The 14,663-nt window shown below is 44.8% G+C and overlaps 1 protein-coding gene and 1 pseudogene across 2 annotated transcripts in view; one reads left to right on the top strand and one right to left on the bottom strand.

The window, feature by feature from the left end:
* Window positions 1–1,017: 1,017 nt before the first annotated feature.
* LOC142452371 (bifunctional phosphoribosylaminoimidazole carboxylase/phosphoribosylaminoimidazole succinocarboxamide synthetase pseudogene) lies at window positions 1,018–10,588 on the bottom strand (annotated as a pseudogene).
* The window catches only part of DSE (dermatan sulfate epimerase), an 80,589-nt gene continuing 71,523 nt past the window's right edge, over window positions 5,598–14,663 (top strand). The window contains exon 1 of one of the 2 annotated variants that reach the window (XM_075554647.1): window positions 5,598–5,954. The gene's annotated coding sequence lies outside the window, so the exon portion shown is untranslated. The remainder of the gene's footprint in view (window positions 5,955–14,663) is intronic. The other variant, XM_075554643.1, reaches the window with a different exon arrangement.

The following is a 14,663-nucleotide window of genomic DNA, read 5'->3' as shown; positions in this document are numbered from 1 at the left end:
ATCTACTGGTTATAGTCAGCGCTTAGCCCTTTGCGCCACTCAGGGATATCTCTATATTACAGATGAGCAAACTGAAATTCTAAACTTAAGCTAGTTTTGCAAAATCCTCTGGGAGTGAACTATAAAATTGAGATTTAATGTTCTCTCTCTCAATACAATCAAATCACTTCCGACACAATGCCCCTTGTAGAACGGGGAAGAACTGGCCCTGTGTGTTTCTGAGACCCTAAATCTTTCTTGGGAGTTTTGTTAGATGCTGTCAAGTTGGTTCTGCCTCCTAGCAACCTTATACACAACAGAACACACTCATTTGAGTCCTGAGCCAGCCTCACAGTGTTCTGTTTGGGCCCATTGTTGCAGCTACTGTGTAAATGGAACTCCTCGAGGGTCTTCTTGTTCTCTGGCCTTCATTTTATCAAGCATGAATGATGTCCTTCTCCAGAGACTGGTCTCTTCTGATAAATACCCTGTCAAAGCATGGGAGACAAAATCTTGTCATCCTTGTTTCTAAGGAGTATTTTGGCAGTATTTCTTCCAAAACAGGTGTTTTGTTCTTTTCATTGTGTGTGGTACGTTCAGTATTAATCACCAACACTGTAAATCAAACGCATTTTTTTTCCCGGAGTAGACAACTTCATCTTTTTCTCAAGAGCCAGTGGTTTGAATGGCTCCCTTATGGTCAGGAAGCTCAGTGAGTAGTCTACTAAGCCACAGGGCTCCTGTTTTTGTTTGTTTGTTTTTTGTAAATTAAGTTTTTTTTACTTGGTGAAACGTCACTATGAGGAAATAAAAGCTACAGACTGGGAAAAATACATGCAAGCCACATATTTGGGAAAGGACTTCTGTCTAGAATATGTAAAGAACTTCCAAAATTCAACAGAAGAAAATCCAGCAAGCCAATTAGAAAATGGGCAAAACCCAAAAGAAACAAACAGATACATTTCACTTAAAAGGATATATGGACAGCAAGTTGCTGCCATTTTGTCAGGTGCTACTGAGTCAATTTCTACTCATAGAAACTCTCATGTGACAATGCAGAACTGCCCTGTAGCGTTTTTTAGCCTGTAATCTTTATAGGAGCTGATCCTTATGCCCCCTTTGCATTTTTATTTTTAATACTTACCTCAGCGGGCTCATGTTGTACCTGTTTTAAAGTTAGCCCACATCAATTCCAGATTCTCTCCTCTTTTCCTCTACCAGACAAAAGATGCAGTTTACCTGCATGAACGCTTTAACAATTCAATTTAACAAACCAGATCATCCCAACCTGTTTTTTTAACAGTCTTATTGGCATATAATTCACATATCATACAATTCAACAATTCAATCACATCCAGAATAGTTGTACAATCATCACCACAATCAGTTTTAGACCATTTTCTTCATTCTTGTCCTCATCCTTATTAGCTCCTCATTTCTCCTCAACTTCCTCTGCCATCTCTGCAAGGAACCATTAATCCAGGTACTGTCTCTATAGCAGCAGTTCTCAACCTGGCGGTAGAGACAGTGTCAAATGACCTTTTCACAGGGGTTTCCCCAATCACAATAGTAGCAAAATTACAGTTATGAAGTACCAACGAAAATAATTTTATGGTGGAGGGGTCACCACAACATGAGGAACTGTATTAAAGGGTCACGGTATGAGGCAGGTCGAGAACCACTGTTCTATAGCTTTACCTATCAACGATTTCATATACTGAAAAACATAAAAAAAAAAAACGAACAACCTAACAACAATAATAAAGTATTTGAAAAGAAACTATTAAAAAGTAGAATATATTTAAATAGATCATATGGGAGATCAAATGCTAAAATTTAATCAAATTGCATCTGCAACAATCTACTTTCCAATACCTTCTGTAAGGTTATTCACATCCCTGGTCCATGGTCACAGGGCATTAACCAAGGGATTAATGTACATGTATTTCCCCTTCACTTTATTTAAAACATTTTTTAACTGATACAACTTTAAATGGGTCAAAGGGAAGATCAAATTATATTGTATTTCTTTTTTTAATTCAATGCATTTTATTTTTCTCTAACTTAGAGAATTTTTTCATCTTACATTTTTTCCCTGTAGCTAAATTAGGAATTGGTAATATTTTTGGTTTTTCCAGAATAAACACTATGAAGTTCTCATAAAGTGTATTCACTGATTTTCCTGTCAGCCTATTTTAAGGAAATACATTTATTGAAGATGCTTCTTCGCAGTTGCACATACCAAATGATTGTTCAATCCAAAGATCTGAACAGCAAACCAAGTTGATCCATCCGGAGGAAGTATGGTCAAACAGCCGAGAGCACTGGGCAGCCAGAGAAGACCACATGTCCTCCCCCCCAGTCTGGTGTGAGGGGAGGACAGCAAGTTACTGGATATTGAGTGGTAACAAACAGCACTGGTCCTAAACCATTGCTCTGCCTGCTACTGTCTCTGAGACAGTAGGAATGCCATACACTTCATACTCAGCTTAAATCCTCAGAGTTTCATCTGGGCCTTCATGGGCAGATATTACTTAAAGTTCATATGGTGAGATAGTTAGTTTATTGTGCCAGCCTGGCCGATAAACACAAGTGGGATTAATTGAAGGGCAGAGAGATGAATGGCTTCGCCTTTCTTGTCTCTCGCTCTTTAATCATCGGACCAGTATGCGGCTGCCTTGCTTGTTCTGTGCCTCAATTTACAGAGTACACTACTTGTGGGACGCCTAACCTGTGGACTATAAGTTGAGGTCCCTTTAAGACCACACGATTGGAATTTACATCTTTGGAGCTGGGGACTGACAGTTGGTGACCTGGCTGACAGTTGGTGACCTGCCTTGCTGTTTGCTGCCTGTGCTGGGATAGCCTAGCTCTCTCTACAGAGGACTACCTGGCAGCCCTCAAGACTTGAAGGACTGCCAGTGTCTCACAAATGTCTCTCGGGAGTGAGTTGCACTGAGTCATTTGTACTGCTTTATAATTTAACTGTTCCATTTCTAGTATCATATATCTATCTGTATATAACTTAACAGTTCATTTCTTTTGCTATATATCTCTATCTATCTATCTAAAATTATTAGCAATCTGATTTTGTCTCTCTAGAGAACGCTGTCTAACACATATGGGATGCCAAAATTTCCACAAGTCTCCTTGATTTTCTCACAGTGACGGAGATCAGAGTTTGCGCTCATCAATATCACAACCCTGCACTGACTTTGCGATTTCACAAACAGCCATAATCTTTCTGCAACCCTTTCTTGACCATCTTCAGCCCTTCAGGAGTTACTTCCTTGAGGTCATGATATGGCTGTTTGTCTTTCTGTTGGCTTTGATCCCTCAATGGCCAGAGTCTGCAGGAATTGTTATCAATAACTTCAGCAAGAATAAATTTCTTTGGTTAAATCAACACCAAATCCAACCTCCATGTCGACCAATGTAAAGTCCTGGTGCACCCAAGATTTGTCCAGTATTTCAAAAATTACCTGTGTGGCCAGATTCATGACATCTACTTCAGTTTGACCTATGTCAAGTGCAGCAAAGTAAAATCTGGCAGCAATTAGCTGTTCCTCAGGCCATCGGAGGTCCTTATTGGCAACATCCTTGATGCCTCCGCTTTGGGTGGGTGAAACTTGCAGCCTTCCTGGACACCAAGGTTCCTTTGTAGAAAAGAACCAGTTGCCATTCATCTACACATCCATTCAAAGGGAAACATTCCACACTGGGGGACAATGAAAACTGTCCTCCAGCTGTGCGCTTTCTTGAAAGCAGCTTTGATACCTGCTTCCTATAACATCTGAAAAATACAACCGGTAATTTTATTTCAAATCGTAGCTTTGCCTTCCAAGTTGTTCTTTCTAGCTGCATGCCCTACTGTAATCTGGTCCTTGGACTTCAGGAGGACTTTCCCTGAATCACTGACCAACTCATGGACTTCTTTTATTTTCCCCTCATAGTTTTAGACCCATGAGTAGCACCTCAGAGATCATGTCACCGTTATCTTGAGTAGGCTGGGCACTAAGTAGAGAAGTTGGAATCCAATATCCCATTTCGGCCTAACCATATCTGCTCTAATCAACTTTACATTGTTCACCGTCTGATAACAGGCTATTCACATCCCTCAACTATGATAGGAGGGGAGTCACCATGTGGGGACCCTGCAAATAGATTTTGCACGTCCACTGTCATCCAGAGCCTTCTGCAAACCAGATGTTCACAATTTAAGCTCTGATACCATTCCCTTTGTAGATTGGAGTTATATTATTCTCAATCCTTCAAACAGACAGGCTGGAGTGTTTCTTCCATGGGGACTCAGTTGAACCCTCACTTAGAGGGTTGCTTGTTTGAAGACAAGGTTTTAAGACCCCCCACACTATCCTTTCTGGTAGAAGGGGACCATCTCGTTTCTTCCCACACTTGGCTGTTGCACCCATATATCTTCAGTGATCTCTTCATGAACAAGAGCATTATTAGGGCCGTGTCATAAAAACTAATTATTGTTAGATTGGGGCTAGACCAACATCCATTCGTACATCTAGGAATACCTGATATTCACAGAGGCATCATTGTCTTTCTATATTAGAAACATTATCAATCACCCCTCTGAGTTTGTTTTTTTAAAGGAGTTTCTGCACTGCAGTTTCTGGAAAAGAGAACCAGCAAAGAAGGTATTTACTTTTTGTTCCACCACGGTCTGATGGGAGCTTCTCCGTAGGTTTTGAGAAGCTCTGAGAGTAAGGTGAAGGAAGAGAGGTAGCTCTTCCTAACCTAGAGCACTTGAAGCAAACAAATAAAAAAGCCTCTTCTTATTAAACACTGTCCATACTTGTGGACAGGTAATGCACATAACTGTCATTTCTGTAGAGTCTAGCTCTGTTAATTACATGTTAGCATGGAGGAAGAGGAAATCAGGTTACAGGTGATGGCCTGGTCCTATCTGATGACATCTCCCCTGGCCAGATTGAAAGTTGCAGAAGATCACTAAAATTAGGGACTGATTTAATGGCAGCGGGTTTGGAGTTTGCTTGTACACAGTGGCTGGTGTGAGCCTACAAGAGGAACCGTTTCTAAGGGACTGTGACTAAAAACTGTAAACACTCCAACCGAAGACTTCCTCCAGGCTTTTCAGATACACGCAAGCTTATGCGATAAAGTAAATGACATGTCTTATCGTTGGCTGCACACGACTTCAAGTTCTAGCTTCCTCGCCCCTTGCCTTTTAGGATTAAAATCTGTTCCGTTTGCAAGGTTCAGTGCGTTGAGATTTCGTGTATTTCCTCACTACAGTTGGGTTGAGAACTGCTTCTGCGGAGATGAGTCCCTCCCCATGTCTCTTCAGGAAGCGAGTGAAACTTAGTGGAGGGCAAAGGGTGGTACCTTTCCGAAGACAGCGAGCACAGTTGGCCCCTCGTTGCGTGCAGTATGGTTCTCCAATTTCTCCACTCTTTCCTTCCCCACCTGGGCCTTCCAAAGCGCACGCACATCCTGCGGTGTTTGGTTATTAGGAACCAGATCCACTTAGAGCCCAGAAGGCCTGGCCTGGAGGGGCGCCTGGGCTGGGGCCCGGGTCGGGGGAAGGCGGAGCGCCGCTCTGAGCTGCGCGTCCCGGGAGAGGAGGAGGGGGAAAAAGTGAGGCGGCTCTGAGGTCGGGGTGCGGCCGGGCTCGAGGGGTGGGGTCCCGGGTCCCCCCTTCCCACCCTCCCGGGCCCGGGCTCTCGTGACGTTGCGGTTTCCTCCCCGCTCGAAGGAGTCCCGCCCTCCTCCTCCTCTCTCGCCCGCCCGGCTCGCAGTCGCGCCGCCCGAGGAGGCTGCAGCGGCGCATCCCGTGGCGCGGCGCCCACCGGCACCCATGGCGCGGCGGGCGCGCTGAAGCTCTGCTCCGGGGGCGCCCGGGGGAAGGGAGGCCCGGAGGGGGCTTCAGCGGCGGAGCCGAAGCTGGGGAGGCGTCGCCGGCGAGGACGGAGCCTTGGCCGGGGGCGGTAAGCGGAGGGGCGCGCGGGGCGCGGGGCGGGCGCAGCTCTGGGCCCCGCGCGGCGCAGCGCTCTTCCGGAGGCTCCGGCGGGTCGCCGGCCGCTCGGGTCGGGCCGCGGCGGGAGGCGCACAGCCACGTCCCCGGCGGGCGCCCAGTGCTGCGGGCTGCGCGCCCGGGCCCGGCTGGGGTCCAGGCGGACCAGCGCGCGCCGAGCCTGGGCTTCCCCGCGGCGGGGCGGCTTTCTGGCCGCCTCGGGGGACGCGGATCGGGCGGGCGCCGCCGGGATTCCGCAGCCGGCCGGCCGGCGGGGCTTCGCTTTCTCCGTCCCCAGGGTGGGAGAGCGCAGGGGGGCAGCAGCCTCCTCCCTCCCTTCCCCACGTGCCCTGGAGGCGGGGATGGTATGCGCGGATCCTGGCTGGGCAGCCCGACTCTGCGGCTGCAGAAGCCCAGGAAGCACTTCCCGAGAGCCTCCTCCAGACGCGGGTTCTGGCCGCGCTGGGCCCCGCGGACCCTGGGAGGAATTGCCGGTGAACCTCACTTTGGGACGCTGAGCGGGGTGCGCCCCAGGAGCAGCCGCCCACCGGGGAGTGTGCCCTAGGGAAGTGGGGGCGTGAGCCCTGGCTGGCTGGGAAGTTCCGTAAGCGATGCCACTTGGACCCAGGCATCTGCCAGGGACTGGGATCTGAACTGCCTTGGTGACCCCTGAACCTCCTAGTTTTAATCCATCATGTTAGGCAGCCTCCCCCTCCCCTGACTGTCTTTAAGGTGGACACGGAATCCTTTATTTTTAAAGCATGAGGTGAACCTCCTTTCCCTGGAATTCCTGACTCTGGTCAGGGAAGGACACTTGGCGTTTCTAGGGATCTTAATGCAATAAAGTCCTTCGAAAATGATTTTCGTTAGTTATAGAGGAAGCTAGTTCATGAGACCCAAAGTTGGAGAATGGACTTTCTCAGAAAGCGTTTTAAAATGGTTTTTCCCGCACTCTGATTTTTCACAGAGGACTTCACCTTTTAAAGGAACCCGACTTCTTTTATTTTTATTTGATTTCTCAATAAACAATTATCTATTCAAGGTGAAGCATTGCTTTGCAATATTCCACCGATCATTTAGACCATTAACAAATGGGATCACAAAACCTTCTGAAACTGTCATGGAAGAACCAAAGCAGGATTTTCTGATCCTTTTTGTCTTTTTTTTTCCCCTCTGAAGGTCAGGATACAAATCCAAGTCTTTCTTTTTTTTTTTTTTTTTGAAGTACATAGGTAAGATGTGCTCTAGGAAAATGTAGAAAGGAAAGTTGGAGTTTAATGACTTTTTCATCTAATGTGGGTTAGCAAACAATGCAAGATAATGTTGGTTACTCAGAGACAGAGGCAGAGAGAAGAACCAGACAGCACTAGCTAGCTCCCTTGGAGCTGCTAATTTAGACAGGGAGAAAGGCATAAGTAAACCACAGCCTAGAATTTGAGCTTGGGAAGTGTTCCTCATTGACTGCTGGATGAAAGGATCCTTGATGGCCTGTGGGTTAGGCCTTGGGCTCCAGTTCAAACCCACCAGCCATTCCAAGGTTGAAAGATGAGGCTGTCTGCTCCCTTAACTTGGAAACCCTAAGGAGCTGCCTTAACGGAAATTCTATAGGATCAAAACGAATAAGTGGGGTTTTTATGTGATGCCAGTTTCTTCAGCTTTTATAGTAAAATAAAAAGAGTGATCTACAAAGTTCTTTTCAACATTCAGTTGAAAAATGATACTATAAACCCCCAAACGCAGTGCTTTGGAATCAATTCCCACTCACGGCATGCCCATGTAAATTATAGTTTTACTGGGCTGTAGGTTTATCTTTGTGTGGCCCTCAAGGAAGCAAACCACTAGGCCTTCTGCAGTGCCACTGGGTAGTCTTGAATTGTCAGCCTTTGCGTTTAGTAGCTAAGCACAAACTATTTGTTTGCCAAAGGACATAACGTGTATTGGTAACGGAGTCAACAAGTATAAGGAGATTCTCAGTAGAAGAGATGGACACTCGCAGACCTTTGCTTTGTGGCTGTTAGGAAGTTCTGTACCTGCTCCTGCTAGGCTCAAGTTAGTCTCTCCGTGGTTGGGGACCTGGCTGTGCAAAGATACGGGCTAAGCTAGTTAGAAATCAACTCGTTTTGCCATGTGTAGGACCATTATGGTGTTAGGTGCCACGCAGACATTAAAGGAGCCCTGGTGGCATAGTGGTTATGAGGCGGGCTGCTATTCTCATGGTCTGCTGTTTGAAACCAGCAGCATTGCTTCCAGGGAAAGACTGGGCTTTCTACTCCAGTAAATAGTTTCAGTTTCACAAACCCACAGGGGTCGCTGTGAGTCAGCATTGACTCGGTAGCAGTGAAACCTAGGCAGTTGTAGATCATAACATTCCCTCATACAGCAGAACAGCAGAGCTGCCTGGTCCTGCACCATTTTCAAAATTGTTATATTGGAGGTGCTTTATCATATGACATTGTGGTAGTTACATAATCTGGTGTCAATTTGAGGATTCAGAGTGAAGGGGTGGAGTTTAGTCTGGAAATCAGGTAGTAACTTCCTGACCCCATTTGGAGGCAGTAAGGAGATAAAGAGCTTGCTGGAGGTGGGACACATGCTCACTCCCTAAGAGACGCCCCTAAGCCCCTGCTCGAGTACTCCCTCAGCACAAGAACGCTTTGTTCTAACAATTCGGCAGTCTGAGATGATCACCTGCCTGGCATGATCACTGATGACAGTGGGTGCACAGGCAAATGTGGTGAAGAAAGCTGATGGTGCCCGGCTACCAAAAGATATAGCACCTGAAGTCACTGAAGAGAAGGGGTGCACAAGCATATGTGGTGAAGAAACCTGATAGTGCCCAGCTACCAAAAGATATAGCACCTGGGGTCTTAAAGACCTGAAGATAAACAAGCAGCCATCTAGCTGAGAGACAACAAAACCCACATAAAAGAAGCACACTCACCTATCCCAACTAGATCACTGAGGACAAAGTGGGTGCATAAGCAAAAGTTGTGAACAAAGCTGATGGTGCCCTGCTAGCAAATGATATAGCATCAGGGGTCTTAAAGGCTTGAAGACAATCAGATGGCCATCTAGCTAAGAAACAACAAAGCCCCCAAGGAAGAAGCACACCCGCCTGCCCCGACGACGCGAACACTGACTACAAAGCGGGTGCAAGGGCAAGTGCGGTAAAGAAAGCTGATGGTGCCCAGTTGTCAAAATATATAGAATCTGGGGTCCCATAGGCTGGAAGATAAACAAGGGGCCATCTAACTGAAAAACAACAAAGCCCACCTGGAAAATGCACACCAGCCTGTGAGATGACAAGGCATCGAAGGGATCCGGTATCAGGCATCAAAGACTAAAAAAAAAATAAAAATAAAATCATAGTATTTGAATGAGGGGGAGTGCAGAGTGGGGACCCAGGGCCCATCTGGGGGAGAATGGACATCCCCTTGCAGAAGGGTTGTGGGAGGTGACGAACCAGTCAGAGTGTAGTGTAGCAACGATGAAACATACACTTTTCCTCTAATTCTTGAATCCTTCCTCCCCCCCCAATATCATGACCCAATTCTACCTTATATAACCGGCTGGACCGGGAGATGTACACTGGCATGGATAGGAACTGGAAATACGGGGAATCCAGGAGAGATGAGCCCCTTAGGATCAGTGTTGAGAGTGGTGATATCGAGAAGGTGGAGGGAGGGTGAGGAAGAAACAGGAAACAGATGACAAGGTCTACATGTAACCTCCTTCCTGGAGGACGGACAGCAGAGGACTGGGTGAGGAAGACGTCAGATGGTATAAGATATGATAAAATAAGAATTACTTTAAAATTATCAAGGGTTCGGGGGGAGGGGGGAGAAAATGAGGTGCTGATGCCAGGGGCTCAGGTGGAGAGTGGGTGTTTTGAGAATGATGATGGCGCATACTTACGGATGTGCTGGACACAAATGATATATGTACGGATTGTAAAAAGAGTTGTATGAGCCCCTAATAAAATGATTAAAAAAATAAGAGACGCCCCTAAGGAGAAGCCACATGGACCTACCCTGATGCAACCAGAGTCCTGGGAGCTAGAGAAGCCACATGGAGACCCCTGCCAGCGCTGAGATTTTTACACCACTGGACCCACAAGGTTTCCCACCCACTGGCCCGTGATCTTCCTGCATTTGGTGTCATTGTATGTGTTTCATGAGTCTGAAGTGGACTTTATTGATTGGTATTGGACATATGGGCTAATATCAGACTTATGGACTTGATCTGGACTGGTCTAGGATGTTTTCTTAATGTACAATTACTCTTTGATATAAAACTCTTCAGTGTCTATGAATTTGTTTCTCTAGTCAACCCAGACTAACACATACATAGTGACTAATGTGTATGTATTTACTTTAATATATGTCATATTAGCTAATGAAATTAATTCAAATGGAATTGTGGACTTTCCAGTCTTATATCTAGTATTTACAAATGGTGCCTAACTATTTAATTATGCAGATTTCTTTCATTAAAATGTAGTAAGATAATTGAAAATATATTCTGAATTTAAACAATAGAATATATAGATATTTAAAATGTTACTTGTGACAATATTTGGAATCCATTTCTACTCACCTTTGACCACATTGTGCTTCATAAAAAAAATGTTCCCACTCAACATTATGATTCCAACAAATGATTGGGGAATAAAAATGGAAGATGACATTTAATATACCGTCGCAGTTTCCAAAAGGGGCAAAAAGCCAAACAAACCAACTAACATATCATCAACAACCAAAAACCCCAATAACAGTAAAAGTCTGGTACTTTGTTGCAGCATAGACTGAATTTTAAAAGTTTGTGGAAAAAATGGAATTTTAGAAAAGCAATGGAAAATGTCCACCAACTGTTGGAAGCCTCCTCATATTAAACATTACTTAAGCTTTCGGATGCACGAGTCTTAATTCATGTAATTACAAAACCATTCTTCTCATGGCCACCATCTCTCCTCCCACTCTTTGCCCTGCAAATGAAAGAGAGAGAGACCTGGTTATTGTCATGGGATGTGTTAGTGGCAGATCTTTGCAGAGCATCTTGTGGAGGGAACTCTGTCCTCCATGTACTTCCTTTGTTGTGGCTGAGCGAGTGGAAAATCAAACCCCCAAACCCAAGTAACTGCCATTCAATAGATGCTGACTCATAGGGAGTGGCCTCATAGGATAGGGTAGAACTGCCCCTGTGGGTTTTTAAGTTAGTAACTTTACAGGAGTCGAAAGCCTCACCTTCCTTTTGAAGAGTGACCGGTGGTTTCGAACGGCTGACTATTAGGTTAACAGCCCAAAATATAACCCACTACACCACCAGGACTCCTGGAGGAAAAGAAAAGGGCTGAGATCATCAACAGTTCTCCGGAAGAATGTGCGTAAGCAGAGGAAGAACTCACTGCCATCAAGTTGATTCCAACCCCGTAGGACAGACACTCGCTGGGTGTCCAAGGCTGTGAGTCTTCACAGGCACAGAAAGCCTCATCCTCCCACGGAGGGGCTGGTAGAGCAATTTGTAATCCACTACGGGGACTCTTAAGCAGCGAACAGAGGTGTTCTTATCCTGTAGCAGTAGTAAATGCATTACCTTCCTTAGCAATGATTTGTGGACCGAATCTTAGGAGAATGAGGGGATCACCCAATTACTAGTAGTTGTTTGGATGACACAACAAAATTCTCTGGACCTCACACCTGCCCACCATGGCTATTAGGGCAGGAAGGTCAAGGAACTAAAAGGGTAATTCTGCCCCCACCATCACAGGTCCCATGGTGAATTAGTGGCAGAATGGGACATGAGATTAAAACACCAGACACTCAAGGCACTTCCAAGAGCAATCTCTCTTGGAACAAGGATGGCCAGAGTGCTCCTTAGAGACAAGGATGCTGAGACTTCCTCTTCCATACTTCAGACATGTTGTCAAGAGAACCCCGTCCCTGGAGAAGCACATCATATTTGAAAAAGTCAAGGGGCTGTGAAGAAGCAGAAGGCCCTCAAATAGATGGATTGGTACAGTGGCTGCAACCATAGGCTCAGGGACAAGAAGAACTTAGAGGATGGTGCAGGACCAGAGAGTGCTTCGTTCCATTGTGCACAGGATTTCTGGGAGTCAGAGCCCACTTAATAGCACCACCAACAACAAGGCACTCAATGCACATTTCCAATTGGTTATGGCAATAATTATAAACAGGCGAGTTTCAGAAAGTCTCAAATATTTTATGCTCAATTCTAAACGAAATTTTCCTGTACAAATTAAAGTCTACATTACATGGGTAATATTTTAATTGAAATAACAGTTCTTTACATGGAGTGAAAAATTTAGTCCTAAATTCTGACCTATCTAACTTCAATGTTTCAAAGCCTCTAGTTATGCGGAGAACAGTATTTTGGTTAGCTGATGGTGAGAAAGAGATGCAGAAAAGATTAAACTAGAATGAGAAATAGAAAGTATGGTGGGTGGTCTAAGGAGGAATTATTAGGATTAAGAAGCTGCTTTTAAATTCATACGCCTTTGGACAATGGAAAGAAAGGAATAGTTGGTGACAGATCGTAGTCGCCATACAAATACTTGTGTTACAGGATTGCTTCGTGCTTTTTGCTTTCTTCAAAGTGTATCTTTCTTCTAACGTTATTTTAGCCTAGCGGAAGGAGGCAGGTAGAGCGGACACACTAAGATCATTTCCAAACTAAACCAAACCTAGTGTTGCTGAGTCTGTTGTGACTCATAGGAGTGGGAATGTCATGTTAGGGCTGTGGCCATGCAAGTACTATGAACATAGAGCGCTTACCGCATTTTGAAGGAGCTGTAAAATGCAATTCGTGATATATATACATATATATATAGATATCTCTTAAATATGAGATTCACTTAACGTGCATGTTTACTTCTACCTTTCTCTTTCATGACTCTAAATTCATATTGTCAAAGGCTTAAATTTCATTTTCCTGCCGACCTACTTTTTCATCCCTTTAACTACTCACTACGACTGCCCACGAACTATGTCAGCTCCCTAGAAAGTGTGAGCTCCTGACTGGTTCCTGCAACTGGCTGTTTGAAGTACCTTCCTGCAGACACTGCCTACACCCTCATACTCACTCACTCTCTCACTAACCCATTCACTCAGCCACCACCCACCGCCCTCTCTGCCACATCTCTCCACTTGCCCCGTCGGGATTCCACCCGAGGCTCTTCTAATTCTTGCGGAGCCTTAGGCTGAGTGCATAGTTCTCGGGTGCTGACTTCAGGTCCTTCCCTGCTGGATACTTTACCTGTCAGGTTGCTGTTTTTTATATGGATCTAGGCAAGCTCCAGCCTGTTGAGGCTCTGGATACCAGGCCGCTTTCAGAGGAAGTGTGGAAAGTGTGCTCAGAGCCTGTTGGGAGTCACACACCGAGAAAAGGCAATGGATTTTATTTGGAAAAGGTAGAAATGATTGTTGAGCCCATCACTTGCTTGGGTGGAGTAGTTGGTTCAGTCCTTAATTCAGAAGAACACATGGATTTATTGTGAATTATGAACTATATGTTTACTTCTATTTGGTTCAACTGCCTTGAAATTGTCTTTAAACATTATTTTGGTGAGTGTTGTTTGTCATCAAATGGCAGTAAACAACTCCTGAATGAACAGCATTTGCCTCTTAAGTAACACGTTGACACTGTGAGCAATACTGATGCAAGCAAGGCTTCACTTTGGTGTTTTATATTGAGAGCAGTGATGACCAACCACTAGGTAAGCATTTTTGGTGTTTTATATTGAGAGCAGTGACCAACCAGTAGGTAAGCATTTTCCTCTTTAAAAACATATAACCAATGACATGCCACAGGCCTTCAGAAAGTTCATGGGGAAAATTCCAGTATCTTTAATTCCATTTTGTCCGTTCTTTATAAAGCCCCTCCTCGGTGTCTCCTGAACTATTTCTGCTTAATTTCGCATGTGTAGCTTGTCCTTTGTAGACTGGCTGTGCTCATCTGCTTTTTCTGAAACAAGGTGAGAAGAGTTTGCAAGTAAATATATGTGTCTGCATGTAAAAAATTATATTTGTGCTGTTTACAGAAAGCGTAGTGCCGTCTGATGAGTATAAAAAATGGCAGGGTAATTGCAGTAAGATTTTCTGTGTTTAAATTAGCTCACATACCCTTTTAGTCGAAGTTGAATAATAGACCTCTCGTCAGCTAAATCTGTCATTTAAACCTTGCACTTTGAAACATGGTATTAGTTGCACACACAGATGCTATAGATCTGTAGAGTTGCTTTTTGTTGATTAAATCAGTGCTTTTGCAAAAATGTTGGCATTTTCCCCCCCATGCATCATGAACTAAGCTTCTAAGTAATCGGCATTTAATGCATGCGGATGTTACACCACAACAAAGTGCAATCAGCATTTCCTAACTCTCAAAAGGAATGTGTAGAGGCAATGGACTCACCACGCGCGCGGGTCTATAATATTTTTATTGATGAAGTAAGTACTCAGGCAGTGTACTGGCTTTAGTGCAGGGGTCAGATGGCTGTTGCCAGAGAAACGAGGAGGTGAGTAAGCGCTTTCTAATGGGGAGATGACCTCTTTAGCATTAGTTGTACAATTCAGGTGAAAATGGAGTAAGCGCCCTAACTGCAATTTCTCTGCCAAAATAGATCAGTGTTGGATTCTGCCCTGAAAACAGTATTGAGGACATGGACTAG

This window comes from Tenrec ecaudatus, chromosome 7 (genome assembly GCF_050624435.1).
Source record: "Tenrec ecaudatus isolate mTenEca1 chromosome 7, mTenEca1.hap1, whole genome shotgun sequence".
NCBI lineage: Eukaryota > Metazoa > Chordata > Mammalia > Afrosoricida > Tenrecidae > Tenrec > Tenrec ecaudatus.
This window is presented reverse-complemented; position numbering and strand designations above follow the sequence as displayed.